At 44.8% G+C, this 13,620-nt stretch overlaps 1 protein-coding gene across 5 annotated transcripts in view; it reads left to right on the forward strand.

The window, feature by feature from the left end:
• ST3GAL4 (ST3 beta-galactoside alpha-2,3-sialyltransferase 4) overlaps positions 1-13,620 on the forward strand; it is a 162,904-nt gene that overhangs the window by 35,848 nt on the left and 113,436 nt on the right. For 4 of the 5 annotated variants that reach the window (XM_081891105.1, XM_081891091.1, XM_081891103.1 and 1 more), the window contains exon 2: positions 4,810-4,924. The exons of the other annotated variant lie outside the window; for it this stretch is intronic. The gene's annotated coding sequence lies outside the window, so the exon portion shown is untranslated. The remainder of the gene's footprint in view (positions 1-4,809; positions 4,925-13,620) is intronic. 5 annotated transcript variants of the gene reach the window in all.

Consider the following 13,620-nt stretch of genomic DNA (forward strand, 5'->3'; position numbering starts at 1 on the left):
CTTTGAAAGCATCCTCCTTGCACTCAAAATATTAAGGTCCACTGGTTTCGTTGTGCGAATTGATCAGATCTCTTTGGGCTGGGCGGGTGGTTCAGATAAACCAGCGTCATGCTTGTCTTGAGGCGTGTGCTTGTGTGAGTACAGTATTCCTTTTTTTTCTCAGCACTTATCCAGACACATCCAAGACAACACTGGCTCTCAGCGGCTGCCTAATACTTCATAAAACAATTTGTCCAGTCATGTATACAGACCCTCCAATTGACCCTATTTTCCAGGGTCAGTCCTGGATTTACAGAAGCCGTCCAGGTTTCTGATTTGATCCCGGAACATCCCCTTTCTCCTTGGGACATCCCTATTTTCATTGGATAAATGTTGGAAGGGATGGAGTTATGCAGTCCCTGAGCCAAGGAGATAAGTAACTATGCAACCTTTTAGAAGGCAGCTGTATAGGGAAGCTTTTAATGTTTAATATTTTATTATGTTTTTCAATATGTTAGAAGCTGCCCAAGGTGGCTGCGGCAATCCAGTCAGATGTGCAAGATAATACATATATACATGTTTAATGGGAAAGGGGGGCTGCTCGTGCGTAAGCGTTTAAGTCCTCCAAGCTTTATCATCAGTGCCTAAACTTTCCCAGTCTGAGGAGCCATGGGTGCATGGCCACCTCAATCGCTGGCAGAATCCGTCAGTGGGCGTTTCCGGAATTTACGCCAACATAAGAGTTCCTTGACGGAAGCTCTCCTTTTGGATTCTCTGTGTGACAGTTTCCTCCGCGGAGTGGGCATCCCCAGCGGAGGTCCTGAGCCCTCTCCGCTGTTATCACTGGAAACATCTTGGAGCCATTCCTCCGATTGAGTTTCTGCAGGAACTCTATCCCTCTCCCCCTACTGGTTCCTTCCTCAGCATCCGAAGGTCTCCTAGCCTCCTTGAGCCCTTCCACCACCTGACTCTCCGATGGCAGTTCCCTGACAACATGCATAAATTGATGGATGAATGGATGGAATAGCACGTCCCTATTTTCATTGGAAAAATATTGGAGGGTATGTGTATATAACCTGAAATGTCAGTGGTCTTAGCCAGATATTTTTCTCGTTACTTAATTTTTTTTGGTATTGGTTTTAAACAAATACAAATACAGTAACCATTAAAAACTTATTCAGCAGTACAACTAATAGGGTTTGTTTCCTCCATTGTCTCTAGACATACACATGGACCATTTTAACTCAAGATGCTGGGGTTGAACATGATGGAAGGCAGTAGACCAGTCCTTTTGTCCCCTGCATTTCTACAAAGCTGATAACCAGCGAAAACTGTAGCCCCTGGTGGCCAGAGCCCATTTAAACCCATGGAGCAGAATGCTGCTGGGAGCCCAAACACTAGGCAGAGCCTGAGCCATTGACAGGCAGAGCCAAATAATGTCATTTTCTCTCCCTGCATAGTTCTACAAAGGCAAGATTAGGGAGGAGGAAGCTAACAGGTTGTGCCACCTCCTAGACTGGTTGTAAATAAGGCGGGCAGGTGGGGGGCAGACTGAGGTGGGTGGGGCAAGACTTCATTTGCCCTAATGACCTAGCTTCCACTGGCTGTAGTCATCAATCACTCTGCTCATCTTTTTTTTTTTGGAAGGGCTTTTTGTATTAGTTCACAAAAATGTGTTAGATTAGTAGATTAATATCAAATACAACATAGTTCCTAACTGTCATACATAGGGTAGTTCCTTAATCTGTTAATGAAAACAGAACAAAATGTATTGGTGACAAACATTTCAGATTCTTAGTTGCACCTTGCACCAAGATACTGGATATGCGTTGTGGAGTTATGTATCGCTCTGGATATGTAACTTTCGGTTTATGAATGCAGCAAACCCGGAAGTGTATACTTCCAGGTTTCATCGCATGCGCAGAAGCGCTCAATCACACTGCGTACATGCACAGAAGTGGTGGGTCTGCCTATGGAGTTTTTGGGTGGTGGACGGACCCCTGGAATGAATTAAATTTGTATCTGGAGGGTCCACTGTATAGCTCTGCTTGTTTCTCCTTGTTGTTTGCTGCTGTTCTGCTCTGTTGTCCTTGGTGGTTCTGCGGTTTTATTTTATTATTTTAATGCAAATTGTTTCTAACCCTGACATTTTTGTAACCTGCCCTGGGAACGTTTGGTGGAAGGGTGGACTGTAAGTGCCGATATAATAAAGTGTAAGTGAAGGTTGACAGAATCTTCCGTGTACTTGGGAATTTATTAGGTGTACTCTATCGTCCTTTTCACCAGCATGCAGAGATCTGAAGTGCCTTCCCGTAGAGTCTCTCTTGACTGACTGTCTTTCTCCTTCGTCAGCGCTCATGATGTCCTAATCTAACCCCGCTTGCAACAGGATCAGCAAGGAGGAGAATAACCCTCTCTGTGGTGTGTGTGTGTGTGTGTATGTGTGTAAGGCATCAGGGGAAACTGTAAAAACAATGACATCAAGGCTATAGTTTTCCATAGACTCTCAACCCCATGGCTTATAACGTCATTATAGTAGTGCTTATTGGCCCGCCGGCTAATCCCACGCCTTTGAAAAGCAGCAGATAGCATTAAATATAGGCCACGGAATCATGTCAAAGACTTTGCACCAGCCGCATGAGCACACGAGTGCATTTTCTGCAGATTGCGCTTTCTAATCTTACAGGGCAGGCAGAATGGAGTGGAGGGAGGGAGGCGCGGAGAGAGAGAAAAATGCCGACCTGCATTCAAAGCTACCTAAGGAAGTTCAACGGCCACTTTGCCAAATGGACTGGAGACCGTGGGAGGAGAATAGCTGCGGCATCTTTTACCGGGGTGGCAGCACAGTAATCGCTGTAGCAGCAAGCGAGGGGCTGGCAGGGTTCAGAAACTGCGGTGACGGATGCTGTGGCAAGGCCCAAGGCGGTTTCCCTTTATTCGAGCAAAGAGCCAGAAACCAAGGTTGCCCCATAAATAGATGCTTCTTCCTGAATGGCCGGTGCAAGGATGCATCATAGCTTTCCTGCTAGTGCTGAAGCCACAGGTGTGTGTCACCACAGCAGGCAAAGTGTTCTGTGGTTATCACTTGGGATGTTTCCGAACAGAGCTGGTGGTGTTAGATTCAGTATGCACATCGGAAAAACTGGCTGGGTATTTGTTTGGTTTGAGCTTTCCCAGGCTCAACTCTTGAAACTTTTTAAAAATAATAATAATAATAATTTTGAGCTTTGTTGCCTAGTGGGCATAGCTTGCTTACCAGAGACACCTAGCCATGATAACTCTTGTTGGAGTAGCCATGAGGCAAGGTGAGGCAGCTACCCCATGGACATAGTGGAGCTTTTTTTGTGGAGGGAGGATGAGGGGCAACAACTTCAGAGCTAGGGGCACACAGACCTAAGTTTAGTGAAGGGATGGAGAACCTCAGGCCCTCCAAGCCTTCTGCCTGGCCTTCAGGACTCTCTCCAGACCACTCTTCTCCCCAGCCCTTCCTCCATGGCCTCCTTGAGTGCTTCTGCCACATGTGTGTCCTTGAACTCTGATATTGTCTCTTGCTTGGCAGGATGGAGAGACGGATACAGAAGCCTTTGGCTTTTGTGTGGCTGGAATATAGCCCACTTTACAAAAGGTCAAGAGTTGCATCTGTTTCTCTTCCTACTTTTGCTTCTGGTCTACGGACACTTTCACTACTAGCATGTGGTCCTCAGAAGATGGCCTGAGAAGGGATGTGATCCTTGAATGAAGAAAGGTTCCTCTCCCCTTGCTGAGTGGATTGAGTGAGAGATATGACAGTGCGGTGTAGTGGTAAGAGAGCTTGACTAGGGCCTGAGAGACCAGGGTTCAAATCTCCACTTGGCCATGAAGCTCAGTGGATGAACTTTGGCCAGCCGTTGCCTCTCAGCATAACCTACCTCATAGGGGTTGTTGTGAGGATGAATGATGAGGGAGAGAACGATATATATGCTACCTTGAGAGCTTTAGGAAAAAAAGGTGGGATATAAATGCAATCAGTCAGTCAATCAATCAATCAATCAATCAATCAATCAGAAAGAAAAAGGCCTGAGGAAAAGCTGCTTAAAGTCTCCATTCATCCATGAACATTACCTGATGACCTTGAGTTAAGCATCACTTTTACCTCACAGGCCTGCTTTGTTGTTTTATTAGGGATATTTATAAACCACTAAACAATAAAATATAAATAGAGGTGCAGAGGAGGCTCTCTCTCTCTCTCTCTCTCTCTCTCTCTCTCTCTCTCTCACACACACACACACACACACACACACACACATTCTTTTTTCAAAAAATTAAAATCAGATACTGCCCATGAGTGAACTCATTTTTCTGGGAAAACCTCAGATTTTTATTTTTTTAAAAAAGCTTTCAATAAAATGTGTACAATGCTGGGGCCTGCCTAAGCCCCAGCATAATCTACAGCATAAATTTAAAGCAGTGTGATACAGCTTTAAAGAGGCTTTGCTTTCCCCAAAGAATCCTTGGAATTATAATTTCTTAAGGGCGCTGAGCGTTATTAGGAGATCCCTATTCCTCTCATAGAGCTACCATTCAAACAGTTCCCTGAGCAGTGAGTTCCACAAGGCAGGTGACAGTAGTCTGAGCTGCCGTGGAATAAATCTCCAGTTCATTTTGCACCACAAGGAGATGACTCCAGTGCATGGACAAGGGGTGTGAAGGAACAGAGTTTGATAATTTTGGGTTTTGATAAGATGGGGTTAATTGCTTTTTCGTATGTGTGAAAATCTAAAGGTCAGTTCGTTGGCACTGCAGTGTCTGAGGAAAGGGAAAAAAAGCTTTTAGCTTTGATGCTTTTTTCAGTTTTGCAGAAAGAGCTCGGCAGAAGGAATGCCGGAGGGAAGCTGAATGTCCGGGAACCCTGAGAACTCTGACACTAAGATGTCGCTGGGAAGAACTTGAATAAGTTGCAGTCTAGGTAGGAATAGCTATATGCTGTTCACCTTCTTGTTTTCTTATCCTTTTGCTCTTTCGTTTTGGGTGTGGGTGCTGCAATTTATTCAGATGTTAAATCTCTGCCCCCCTCGCTGCCATGATAATACTTTTCCAGTAAACTCTTTAAATTGTTTCAGTGTTATGACCTTTTTGTGTGGTTTACGCACCACACACCTGAAAGCCAACCCTCACAGTAGCTGAAGATTCTTTTTAAGAGAGCCGGGCCAGGGCCAGGTGGAGAAAGTAAGACTTCCAGGTGTCAACGGAAGCATCATGGGTGTGAGGTGTGGAAAAGGGCAGTTAGGACTGGGACACTCGGTCTGGGAGGGGGAAGACCAGGTACATCACACCTCGTGCTCCTGAGAAGAAAGGCAAACATATGTCAAATGAATAAAAAACCTAAAGAATTAATTCACTTCTGAAATAAATGCGTGTGGAGAGGTCATTGGGACCCTTCCTGGCCTAGTCAAACGCATAATGTTTCTTCCTTGTGGATATACACATGTGCACACAAAAAATGATGGGTGTGGATATGTTTGTTTAGCACTGGGGTGGGGCCATAGCTCAGCTGAAGGCCACATGCATTCAAACCACCCCAGGTTCAGTAATAGACATTCATGTATCTACAGTATTTAGAAAATTAGTTAATCTCTCGGTCAGCAAGGGCCTCTGGGTGGGTGAGACGGAACTCAAGCAGTATACAATTAGAACATTAAATAAGCCAATCAATTCAATTTCGTGCCTAAAAAACCAGCACAGACAGCATTTTAAACCCAGTAATCTTATTGCAAAGGCAAAATGTCATTCTAAATGCCTGGGGAAATGAAAAGGTCTCTCTACCTGGTGTTGAAAGGCTCTTAATGTAAGTGCCATTTGAGCCTCGGTGCACCCCATAATCAAGTTGCCTATACTGAAAAGGCCCTCTCTGTAGTACCCATATGACAAATTGATGGAATATAAGAGCTATCAGTAGCTACTGACTGTGATTACTTCCTGTTGTACGCCTCTGAATACCACAAGGTTTCCCAAACACAGGTCTCCTGCTGTTTTTGGATTACACCTCCCATCATCCCTAGCTATCAGGACCAGTGGTCAGGGATGATGGGAGTTGTAGTCCAAAAACAGCTGGAGACCCAAGTTTGGGAAACCCTGGAATACCAATTTCTGGGAATTCAAATGGGGAGACTGCTGTTGTGCTCATGCCCTGCTTGTGGACTGCCCAGGAACATCTGGCTGGCCACTGGGAGAAGATGATGCTGGAATGGATGCCCCTGACCTGATCCAGCAGCATTCTTGTTTGTATGTACCTTATCTGTTTAGATGGAGAAGACTTGGAGAAGATCCAGATAGGGCTTGGAAAGGCCTCTGCCAGTCAGTGTAGACAACGCTGAGCTTGATGGGCCAGTGGGCTGACTTGACTTAAACGGAACTTGCACCTCGGATGTTGACTTTGACTGCCCAAGAAGAGCTGTGCATTAGGAGAGCCCAAGTCCTTTGCTGGCAAGTGACCATGGAGGGGAGGATATTAAAGGGATATAAATAAATAGATGCAACTCAGAGCTGTCTCTTATGGCCTGGCTGTGGGCTAGCCAGAAGTGACAAGACAAAGCAGCCCTTTCTGTGGCACCATCAGGCACCCGTCTCTCCTTGCTGTGGAAAACAGTATGCAAATAGACAGTGATTTGTCCAGGCGTAGAAAGGGAATCCCATGAACGACGAATAAAGGGCCTTATCCAACTAACTTCTACTCAGAACAGACCCATTGAAATTAATGCACCCATCTATTACTTTTAGTAGGTCTACTCTGGCATTAGATACATCCCAGTTTCTCTCCTCCAGTGTCATCATCGCTGATTGTGGCTGGTGCAAGGTTAGGAAGCAAATGTTACTCAAGGACACCCTGCAGTTGTTTTTGGACTGCAACTCCTGTCAGCTCCAACCAACTTGGCCACACGGAACAGGAACTGATGGGAGTTCCAGTCAGATACAGATTCTTTATTACGCAGTCAAAGATCTAAAAAACCACACCCCTAAAACCAGCAGCTGTACAAGTGAAATATCGCAACATGCAAAATACCTGAAAGTGGGTTGCAGTATATAAATGATATAAAATATCAGGAATATAAAAAGCTTGCCTAAAATTAGATAAACAATAGTATATCATAAAATATGAAAGTTAAGAGCGAGTTGGGGGATGAAAAGTCAGACACAACCAGATTAGAAATTGTAATGAATGTATGAGAACAGGATGTTTAATTGGGGGGAGATTTCCTTTTGTGTTTTTGCAGCCAAAAAGACAAATCTAAGCAATAGTCTCTGCTAATAATTTAGCAGAAACATAGCAGTGCAAGACAGATCTTTGGTGGGAAGAGATAATTCAAATCATCTAGTAAAACCCCCTGCAGTGCAGGGCTATGTCCTTATGGGGATCAAACCTGCAACATTCGCGTTTTCAGCACCATGGTCTAACCAACTGAGCTATTTGTTCAAATCTGCAAAAAAGTAGGCAACATACCATTCAGAAGTCCTACCTGGAAATTTTGAAATTTCCACTCTAAAACAGGGGTGAGGAACTTGATCTGTTTGCCAGGCTGGATCCTTATTTCCCCCACCGTCCCACAGGCAAGGTTTGATGAATGGGTTGTCAGGTCTTGCATGGTCTTTGCATAGAAGCCCCAACCATCAGCTGTTCATTGATGCCTTGCGCTGCTCTGCAACCCTGAAGACCAGCTGATCTGCATAGCGCTGTGCATGGAAGTTCTCATGGTCAGCTGAAACATCTGGAGGACATTGAGTTGGGAAAGGCTGCCCAAGATCTTTGGTTAGTGTTCTCCTTGATACATGCAATTAAATGGGCATTTATTACATTCAGAGGTGACTGTTCCTCCTGTGTTCATAAGGGCTTGTTGTGTGTTGGTAAGACTATTTTCCATATCTCATAATAGCTTTGCTGTCCCTGGTTGGACATAGCCACTGCTTGTTTGCCTGTGAAGTTTTAGATAGAATCACATCTGGGCTGCCAGGGAAGAGAAGCTTTTGTCTTTTGGAAGAAAGCCAATGTAGCTGTTGGAGTGCTGGGCAGAGCTTTATTTTTTCCGATGTAAAATTTCTGTTTCATAATCCATTAGTAACAATGAATGGGTGCCAGTGGTGAAGACAACAACTGGCACACTTGGCAGTTTTCAAAGTTTTTAGCTTTGGTTACGAAATGTAAGCGGAACATGCCAAATTGGAAATTTCCCTGCACAAGTTATCCTAATTTTCTTAGGAATTGTTTTCCAGAAAACCCAGGTCACTGGTGCTGGATTTGGGCCACGGAAGCCAGGGTTCAAGTTACGATTCATGCACAAAGCTTACTGTTTGGCTGCGAGCGGATTACCATTTCTCAGCCTAACCTAGTTCACAGGGTGCTGAGGAGGTAAAATGTGTGTGTGTGTGTGTGTGTGTGTGTGTAGGTGTGTAAAGTTGGGTGCTCAGCACATGTCACTCTGAGCTCTTTGGAGGAATATGAGTGGATGAAAACATAAGTGTTATGCTTGTGAAATGGAAGAAGGCAAACATCCTTTCCATGAATCTGTTTCGCAAGGCCGATAATAAGCACAACAGGTAAAGGACCCCTGGACGGTGAAGTCCAGTCAAAGGTGACTATGAGGTTGCCGTGCTCATCTCGTTTTCAGGCTGATGGAGCCGGTGTTTGTCCACAGACAGCTTTCCGGGTTGTGTGGCCAGCATGACTAAACCACTTCTGGCACAACGGAACACCGTGAGGGAAACCAGAGCTCACAGAAATGCCATTTACCTTCCCACTTGTTTATCTACTAGCACTGGTGTGCTTTCGAACTGCTAGGTCGGCAGGAGCTGGGACTGAGCAACAGAAGTTCACCCTGTCATAGGGATTCGAACCATCGACCTTCTGATCAGCTAGACCAAGAGACTCAGTGGCTTAGACCACAGTGCCACCCACTCGCATTAATAAGCACAACAAATGGTGTTGAAAATACACTGCCATGCTTTGGTTTTGGTTGTTGACCTTTTGGGCTGTTGAATCTATCCAAGGATCTCCCTCTGGACTCCACTGTGAGTCTTGCCCTACTGCTCTGTCCCGAAATCTCTTTGCTTTCACTTCCTCACTGAGGAGGCACCCTGGGGCTCTTGCTGCTGTCACGCTTGGCACTAGGTTTTCCCCTCTGCACTCATCTCAGTGGTATTTAAAGCTGCCTTTGCAATCTTGCTCTCTCTCCTCTGCTCCCCCCCCCCTTCAGTTAAGCTTTGCAGCCACTGATTGGCTTCCTTGGACATGAAGCTTTTCAGATAAACAGGGCTGCACACCTGCTGTTTAAACCCCAAACAGCTTGCTTGGGTTTAGTGCTATTTTGGGATCTGCAGGGGAGGGGAACACTTCCCCTTGGTGTGCTTCTTTCTTTGCTTTGATCCAAACCAGTTCCATGTTACAAGGCGGACTTGTTTTCGTTTTGTTCTGTAATTTTGGGATGAGCTGCCTAAGAACTCTATAAGCGGCAAATTATGAGATCAGCCTGCCACTCATTTCTGTAAGGTGTAAGTAAGGTGTATAGGACGGGCATGAAATAAGGAGATATGCAGATGTGATGAAAGAAGCATGTTTTAAACTGGGTAAATGAGGGTCCATTTAGGAAAAGAGTGTGCTTCCTAAACAGACCCAAGTTTGTGATAAACCGTAATTCTCAACACAGAGAGAATCAAGAAAGTGTTCAAGCTATCACATTTAAAATGGGCAGGTTGGGTGCATAATCCAGCATGATCTGCATCTATCATTTTCCCTAGACTTTGGTTCAGTTCTCCACAATTCTGCACCAGTTCAGATATTTCTTCTTTTAAAATGTCACAAAAATTCACCAGCGAATTTCTCTGGATATACCATTTTTGCAAGATTCTCCCCCCAATATATTGTATTTTCCTGTGTTATTTTCCCTACTATATGCACTTCTTAGGCACACTTTCCTGTCATATATGGCGTTCTTATACACATTTTTGGTAGGCAAGCTGTGTTTTTTGTCTGCATGTTTTTTTCAGGTAGTGCATATTAGGGAGCTTTGCATTGAAATGCACACAGAACAAACGCCTAAAACTGTGATACAGTACAATATACAGGTATATAAGTAGTACGGTTATTCTTTAATAATAATAATATTTATACGCTGCCCGTCTGGCTGGGTTTCCCCAGGCACTCTGGGCGGCTTCCAGCACGTATAAAAATAATGTCAAATATTATTCTACCAAGTATAAAATTACTAAGTCATTGCGCTTTTTATAAATGCATCCAAATAACATTAGAATTTTCCATACACAGACTACATCAAAAAGCAATCTGTTCGCATGTTGGAAGAGTAATCATATCTTCTATCCATCATTCCAAGTGGGGCATGGTTTTGTCTTTTCAGTGACTCAATATCAGTCTTTTAGCAGAAGTAAGGGCACGAAGAGTTCTTTTATGTTGACCCACTGTGAAACCACATATAGTTGGTATGTGATTTAGGATAATATTATCATCTGACAATTTTAATTCCCTCCCAAGTAGTATTTATACATCTTAATACAGTACTCTGAAAATTTGTAAGCATCAGACACAGCATAAACATATGTTTCAAAGAAGCATTTTCCTTATTCCATCTCCTGCAGCTTCTTGTCATAGATAGCTCCTTTATGTACAAGTGGGTGGCGGGGACGCGGGTGGAGCTGTGGTCTAAACCACTGAGCCTCTTGGGTTTGCCGGTTGCAAGGTCGGCAGTTCTAATCCACGCAATGGGGTTAGCTTCCGTTGCTCTGTCCCAGCTCCTGCCAACCTAGCAGTTTGAAAGCATGCTAGTGCAAGTAGATAAATTGGTACCACTGTGGCAGGAAAGTAAATGGCATTTCTGTGCATTCTGGCACTCGTCCTGGTATCCCATCATGCCAAAAGAGGTTTAGTCATGCTGGCCACATGATCTGGAAAGCTGTCTGTGGACAAATGCTGGCTCCCTCGTCCTGAAGTGAGATGAGTGCCGTACCCCATAGTCAAGTTTGACTGGACTTAACCATCCGGGGGTTCTTTACCTTTACCGTTTACTGTACCTTTATGGTCAATGTTGGATACAACCAATGGTTTGCAACCAGGCTTAGCGATACCGTGGTACCTCGGGTTAAGAACTTAATTCGTTCTGGAGGTCTGTTCTTAACCTGAAACTGTTCTTAACCTGAAGCACCACTTTAGCTAATGGGGCCTCCTGCTGCTGCTGCGCCGCCAGAGCATGATTTCTGTTCTCATCCTGAAGCAAAGTTCTTAACCCGAGGTAATATTTCTGGGTTAGCAGAGTCTGTAACCTGAAGCGTATGTAACCTGAAGCATATGTAACCCGAGGTACCACTGTATATAAAATGCAGTGGTACCTCAGTCTACAAACAGCCCTGTTAATGAACGCTTTGGACAACAAACTCTGCAAAACCAGAAGTAAGTGCTCCGGTTAGCGAACTTTGCCTTGGAAGATGAACGGAAGCCAAACACCAGTGGTGGGAGGCCTCATTAGGGAATGTGCGCACCTTGGTTTAAGAATGCTTTGGTTTAAGAACGGACCTTCGGAACGGATTAAGTTCATAACCCGAGGTACCACTGTATTTCAATGGCGCTTGTGGGTTGCAAGCTCCTTCCATCATCATCATCATCATCATCATCATCATCATTATTATCCTGGCAGGGCTCCTGTGCCTTTTAACAGCTGAGCAGCCTTGGTAGGTTGGGTAGGGGAAATGCAACAGCTGAAGATCCCTTTTTCAGAACTAAAAGTAATAAGCTTCTCAACAGCTGAGGGTTGAAAAGAGAACATTCTCTCTCCCAGATTGCAGACAGTGGAAACCCCTAGCTTTTAGAGACCAGGCATTCTTTCCAGACCAATTGCCCGTTCCGCTCCATCCATCCTGTACAATGGCTGCTTAGAACCATGCTGATTGTATCGCCCTTGCACATGTCGAGCTCCCAAATGTCCCCGCGCACGTGTGTCACAATGGAGTTAATGTGGCAGTGTGCAAGAAGTGCACTGTGAAATTGACTTCATTGTGAGCTCTCAGAGGCATATAATCGGCAGCAGGTGTTTACTCCCATTGTCCCTTACTTCGTATCTGTGAGGTGAAGCAGAGCAGGAACTTGAGGCAAGAAGCAGGGAGGCAGATAAACGAGCTCCCTTTGCTTAATGCTGTTTGGGGGTCCTTTGGGGAAGGCTGCTGAATAGGCAGGCAGAGAAAAACACAAAAGCAATACAGTGGTACCTCGGGTTAAGTATTTAATTCGTTCTGGAGGTCCATTCTTAACCTGAAGCTGTTCTTAACCTGAAGCACCACTTTAGCTAATGGGGCCTCCCGCTGCTGTCGCGCTGCCAGAACACGATTTCTGTTCTCATCCTGAAGCAAAGTTCTTAATCCGAGGTACTATTTCTGGGTTAGCGGAGTCTGTAACCTGAAGCATATGTAACCCGAGGTATCACTGTACCTTTGTCTCTTGCGTCCTGTTTTTCTATTCGGATAGGCAGAGTTGTGAGATACGTCAGACTCTAAAATCACAGGGCAGCAAAACAGCTGTGCAGCTGTGTCTGAACAGGGTGGCTCTGATGTCTTGGAAGCTGTGCAAGGAGGGGTTCTGTTTGGGCATCTTTTTGGGGGGGGGGGGTATTCCACAGTGCAGGGCAGCCTTCCGAGAAGGTTCTTCTCTACTCCCCTGCAAGTTTTGCTTTGCAGAGTAGAATTGCTTTCCCGTGTTTGCTTTTGACACACAGTGCGGGGGGAGCAGGGGTGAGATCTGCAAGCAGGTGGGAGGGATTAATATATTTTATAAAGTTTGCCTTATATGTGAAACTCTCGAAGCAGCATGCAAAAGTTATAACTCTTAAAAAACATAAGCATAAGGCAGCTCTTGAAATGCTACAGAATTTCGTAAAATGATACCGTAGTTTGCTGATATTAGCAATTCAAGAAGGCACATAAAACACACTATGGAGTCGGCACCTGTCTGTTTTTCAAGAGTTAAGAGTATTTATCTCTGTCCATTAATTTTACTCTGCAACTACTCCACCGACCTCCCTCATTTTACAGGTTCATTTTGAGTCCAGGTTTCTGCAGGCTGAAGAGAAGGGAAACAGTGGGTGAGGGTGAGAAGGGGAAGGTAGTGTTGTATAGTGGTTAGAGTGTTGGACAGACTGGGTAGATCTGGATATTAACCCCCCCCCCCCAACTTGGCTGTGAAGTTAACTGGGGGGCCTTGGGCCAGTCTTGCTTTCTCATCCTAATCTACTTACTGGGAGGAAGAGGTTGGGGAAGGCCCGTATCTGCTGCTTCTGAGTTTCTTAGAGAAAGGCTGATTATAAATGTTACAAGAAATAGGCACTTCCCCCTTGCAAATACCCTCTTTTGCCCCAAACTCTGTAGAGATAATTGTTTGCTTAACAACAACAGCCTGCTTAGATGTTTAGGGATCTGTAGAGAATCTGCATTTTCACAGCTCCTGCTGGAAGAGAACAACAGAGACATATTCTAAATCCAGCCAAGATGGCCTTTTCCTTTTCTAATACATTAGCAACCTCACAACCCATAAATATGAATGTGCGGTGGCGGCAGCAAGCCTGCGCCATTGTCGAATGTTATCAGAGTGAACAAGAACTCCCAGAGTGTTTCTAA

Source organism: Podarcis melisellensis (genome assembly GCF_964234715.1).
Source record: "Podarcis melisellensis genome assembly, chromosome: 15".
Lineage (NCBI taxonomy): Eukaryota > Metazoa > Chordata > Lepidosauria > Squamata > Lacertidae > Podarcis > Podarcis melisellensis.